Genomic DNA, 6000 nt, shown 5'->3' on the forward strand with positions numbered 1-6000 from the left:
AACCTTTAGTGGTAGAGAAGTTGGCAAAGTTACCAACGGCAATCTCAATCGCCAAGAAGGAATTGCTGCCGAACAGAGTAAAATCAAAACCAATGAAACGCAAAAGAGTATTGGGAATTACTCTCAATATGGAATCCTACGACATTCTGAGGGATTTGGATGTTATTCAGCCTTCAATTACAATGAAGCAACTTTTGGTTGTAGCACCAGAATGTCGATCTACATTGAATTCAGCGTTAATACGATGAAGATCCCGCACTAAAGAAATTCATGAAGTTAGCTTAAACCCAGATTCGGGAGCACCAATAATCGATATATCAATCGATGGCATTTTAATTCCAGGGGTACAAGTCGATGGTAGCTCCAGTGTGAATTTAATGAACGTGGATACAATGGAGGACTTGGATTTAAAGCAATTGCTACCTACGACATTGGTCTTGCGAATGGCAGATCATAGTTGGATAAAGCCAGTGGAAATCTTACGCAATATTGCCACTGTAATCACGGGATTGACATACAAAATTGATTATTTTGTATTCCGATTACAGAGTTCTACGTTATCGTATTCTATTTTATTGAGCAGACCTTGGTTTTATCAAGCCAAAGCTATGAACGATTGGGGCCGAGGCACATTGACAATTAGAAAAGGCCGGGACCAGATTGTTCTACAGATGTACTCGGTATAATATCATGGAGAATCTCAATTGCCAGAATCAGAATTTATGTCAGACAACGAGAGTCAATCAATAAAGGCAAATGACGATGCTATAGGTTCACCACAATTTGGGATAGGACAAAACACTTCAACAGCAAAGGCAGGAGTCTATCAATGTGGAAGTCCGAGGGAATATTTACTACATCAAGAAGATGCGACTAACTCGGATCATGCTACTACCAAATGGATGAATAATTTCGCAGTCAATAGAGTCAACACATTGGCACCAGATTTGGGTGGTTTCTATATGTCAAATAATACAAGAAATTCAGATCAGGAGAAGACAATTAAATCACAGGTTGTTGAAGACCCTGTGTGTCAATCTATTAACCTGGACACCAACTAAATGCCACAGCTAATTAAAATATATGCCGATATTATCAGTACAGAATTGAATGTTTCGAAACAGTTTTTTGTCCGTCACAAATCTGGTCATATGTGGATTTGAAAGGGATTCCAACCGATGTGTGTGAGCACCAGATTATTCTGGAGGAGGGTGTTATGCCAGTTCGTCAAAGACAACACCGACTTAACCCAAAATATTCCCTTTTAGTGAAAGAGGAATTGGATAAAGTTCTCGATGTGGATTTTATTTATCCTGTTCCGCATAGTGCATGGGTGTCGCCAATCGTGATGGTATCGAAGAAGAATGGAAAAATCAGGATATGTCAAGATTTTTGAAAGTTAAATGCGACTACTAAGAAGGACTATTTTTCGTTACCATTTATAGACAGTATTTTGGATGCAGTGGCAGGACATGAATGTTACTCATTTTTGGACAGATTTTTGGGATATAATCAAATTAAAATTGCCCAAAAAGACCAATTGAAGACTACGTTTATCACAGATTGCGGCACATTTGCCTATAAACTAATACCATTTGGATTATGTAATGCCCCGGCTACTTTTCAATGAGTAATGACACAAGCGTTTCAAGATTACCTACGTTTATCAATGGAGATATTTCTGGACGATTTCTGCACCTTTAGCACAACGGCTGAACATCTAGCATGCTTGGATAACTGTTTGAATCAATGTAAAAAGTATGGGATATCTCTAAATTCGGAGAAGTGTCAATTTGGCATACCATCGGGAAAGCTATTGGGACACATTGCCTCTATTGAAGGTATCGCTATGGACCCCGATAAAGTTACTCGTATATTGGATTTACCAAAACCAGATACGGTATCAGCCATGCAGGGTTTCATTAGCCATGTCAGCTACAATCGACGTTTTATTGAATCCTTTGTAGTTATCTGTCAACCGTTAATCTACTTGTTAAAGAAACGGGTCTAATCCAATATGGACTGAAGATTGTACTTTCGCATTCGACGAATTGAAACGGAAATTGGTATCTGCCCCAATTCTTGTAACACCTTATTGGACAAAACCGTTTTATGTCTATGTAGATGCATCCAATGTTGCTATTGGATCCATTCTCAGTCAAAAGAATGAAAAAGGATTAGATCATCTCATATATTATGCGAGTCGATAATTTGTTGCTGCAGAACAAAATTATAATACTACCAAGCGAGAGGCCCTCGGAATGATCTACTCTGTATAGAAATTCCGCCACTATCTACTTGGATACTCATTTGTGTTCTACATTGATCATGATGCGCTTAAATACATGATAAATAAACCTCAATTGAGCAGACGAATTGCTCGATGGGTGTTACTTCTACAAGAATTCAACTTTACAATTAATGTTCGACCCGGTAAGAAACATGCCAATGCAGATCACTTATCCCGTTTATCTAATATACTGAGTAATGAGCCGATAAATGATACTCTTCCGGATACACAACTATTCGCTGTGGATGTCATTAGACCCGAATATGGTGAATTGATCCAATATCTAACGTTTCAGATTTTTTTCATTTTTTATAATGAAAAACTAAAGAAGCGTCTGATTTTAAAAAGTGCGCCGTATACCATGATTGGAGATGCCTTGTACAAACAAGGGCAGGATGGAATTTTCCGCCGTTGCATCTTTCAAAGTGAAGTTCGTACAATTTTGGAAGGATGTCTTTTGGATAGTTGTGGTAGAGATTTTGCGAGAGACAGTACTACTTGCAAGGCTTTAATGGCCAGATATTGGTGGCCCACAATGTTTTTTAATGTGCACCAATTTATTCGTCGTTGTGATCCCTGCCAACAAATTGGTCGACCCCACGGGTACTTCAGCGATGCCATTAGTACCAATCTTGGCACAGGCACCATTTGAGGAATGGGGAATTGGTTTTGTTTGACCCATTGCACCAACATCAAGACATGGACAAAAGCGGTGTATTTTAGTCGCCACGGACTATGTAACCAAATGGATGGAGGCTATTGCTACCGGCAATGATAATGCCAGTACAGTGGCTACTTTTCTATACGAGAATATTATTACTCGATTTGGATGTCCGAAAGAATTGGTTAGCGGTCGTAGCACTTATTTCATAAATGCTACCATAGCAGCCTTGACGAACACATACGAAATCAAGCACAGGAAAACAACACTATATCATCCTCGGGCCAATAGGCAGACGGAAAAGACCAATGGTATTCTATGTAAGATTTTAACCAAAACAATTTTGGACACGAGAACGGATTGAGTTACTAAATTGTTTGCGGCATTGTGGGCGTATTGTACTGCATATAAAGTGACTACCAATTCCATACCATTCCAATTGGTGTATGGGCAAGAAGCAATATTATCGATTGAATTGGAAGTTCAGAGTTTGCGCATTATGTTGGATGAATGTCTTGGAGATAAGAAATCACTTCAATATTGGTTGGGAGAGTTGGACAAATTGGATGAAATACGGACTACAGCTCTCTTCAACATGGAAGTGTCAAGGACAAAGACTCGATGAGGAAAAATATACACCAAAAGGCTATCTCGATATAATAAGTCAAAATATAAACAAGTAGGTATATTAAAAGGAAACTGGAATGGCTATTGCCACAAGACAAGAAACTAAAGACTCTTGAACCTGGACTAGAAGTAAGAAAGGAGTTGACAAGAGTGAAGAAGCCTTCACTCTTGTCTCTATATATACTATCTAACTAGGGGCTACGTGGCGACGTTCTATAGGACCTCCAATATGTGTTGACTTTGTAGGACACATGCCTTGACTTACAAGGCAAGTTTTTCTACGTGTGGGCCACATAGTTAGCTTGATCTTCAAGCTAACAACATGTGTGGCACATGGCCAACTTGTTGACCACGTTTCTAATCCAAAAAGTCAATTAAAGACACCTATGAAGTCAAAGCAGCGTCTAGGAAGTTTCTAGGAAGCTTCTATATTAAATATTATATAATTAACTTACTTTTATCTACTTTTACTTACTTCTACCTATTTCTATATGTAATTATTAGCTTACATGATTATGGCCGTGACATTACCCCCCCTTCTAGAGACGAGTTCCACGAGGAGCGGTCATCATATGTTGAGGAAATCTATGATGCGACGAATTGTATTCGCCACATACTCTGATCTCTGTTCTCTTCGAAGATGATTGATAGGGCCTCTCAACCATCGGTAGTGTCCCATACCAGGGCGGGAAGACCACCCAGTTATTTGATCATTATTGAGGCCTTCATAACTTCCTTCGAATAGAATATTCGGAACACCATCAGGAGTTGTTCCTACCTCTAGCAAAATCACCAAACATCGGGAGTCCCTTCCCAAATCGTGATACCAAACGCGTTGTATCTCACCATCTGTTCGAGGAAGAACATGTCGTTCTTGAAGATCTTCATCTCGATTGCGTCGTCTTGAAGGTTGTGACAATCGTAATGTCTCGTCCGACAGGTCAGCAAACGAAGGTTCTTGAGTTGAATCTGCTGGTTGTTGGCTCTCCATCTAATTAGTGTCACAAATGCAAAGAAGTTACAAACAAGGATAGGAAATTGAATGTTATCTTGCCTCAATCTTGTCTCTTTTATAAGAGAGATTTTCATCTTGGTTTTGATGGATGTCGTTGATGAAAAACTTTGACTTTAGTTGATGCATTTGCTAGATTCCTGGATGGCTCCCATGTGCGTTCACTAATATCATATCCGCGCCAATGAACAAGATATTCCAGCTTATTTCGGCACCGCCTTGAGTCTAATATCTCTTCCACCTCAAATTCTTCATTATTATCTACTTCTATAGGAGGCGGTGGCATTTGTCTTCTTCCTTGTATATCCACTGTCTTATATGGTTCAAGAAGAGATACGTGGAATACAGGATGGATCTTCATTGACTCTGGTAGATGTAACCGATATACAACTGGGTTGATCTGTTCAGAAACAGAAAAGGGGCCAAGCCTACGATAGTCCAACTTGTCACAAGGTCGAGTAGTCTTGATATTGCGACGAAGTAGCCATACCTTATCACCGACGTTGATCTGTGGTTGCTCCTTACGATATACATCTGCGTTTATCTTTTGTCGTTCTTGAGCTTCCTTCAATTGTGTCTTCATTATTGCATGTAACTCTGACAACCGATTTGCCATATCTTCTGCTGCAGGATTATCAACTTTTGAAAAATCAAAAGTATCAAGTCGTGGATGATAGCCATAATTGGCAAAGAAAGGTGTTTGTTGCGTGGAAGAATGTACCGTATTATTATAAGCAAACTCTGCCAATGGCAGAAGGGTTGTCCAATCATCTTGTTGGTAGTTGATAGTACACCTTAAATATTGCTCCAAGACTTGGTTTACGCGCTCTGTTTGTCCATCAGTTTGAGGATGAAAAGCCGAAGATAGTTTTATGTCCACTTTTAAAATCTTGAAAAGGGTCCTCCAAAATCTTGACACAAATTGAGTTCCCCTATCCGATATGATATCTTTAGGTAATCCATGATAGCGATAGATATTATCAATGAAAAGCTTAGCTGTTTCTTCACCTGTGATAGATTTTGTACATGGCACAAAATGTGCCATCTTGGTGAAACGATCTACTATCACAAATATAGAATCATAAGATCTTGAGCTTGGAAGATCTGTGATGAAATCCATAGAAACAGAAGACCATGGTTGTTCTGGTATAGGTAATGGCTGAAGAAGTCCGTAAGGTCGATGACAAGGAATTTTTGATCTTGAACAAATATCACATGATTGTATAAAGTCTTTGACTGACTTCCACATTTGTGGCCACCAAAAATCTCTTGATATGAGTTCCAAAGTCTTATTATATCCAAAGTGCCCTGCTGCTGGAAAGTCATGACGTGCTTGAAGAACACGTAAACGTGCTTCTCCTTCTGGAACATATAGGCGTCCTTCAAAATATAATAGATTATTCTTGAACT

Source organism: Physcomitrium patens, chromosome 19 (assembly GCF_059467195.1).
Source record: "Physcomitrium patens ecotype Gransden chromosome 19, ASM5946719v1, whole genome shotgun sequence".
NCBI classification, from domain to species: domain Eukaryota; kingdom Viridiplantae; phylum Streptophyta; class Bryopsida; order Funariales; family Funariaceae; genus Physcomitrium; species Physcomitrium patens.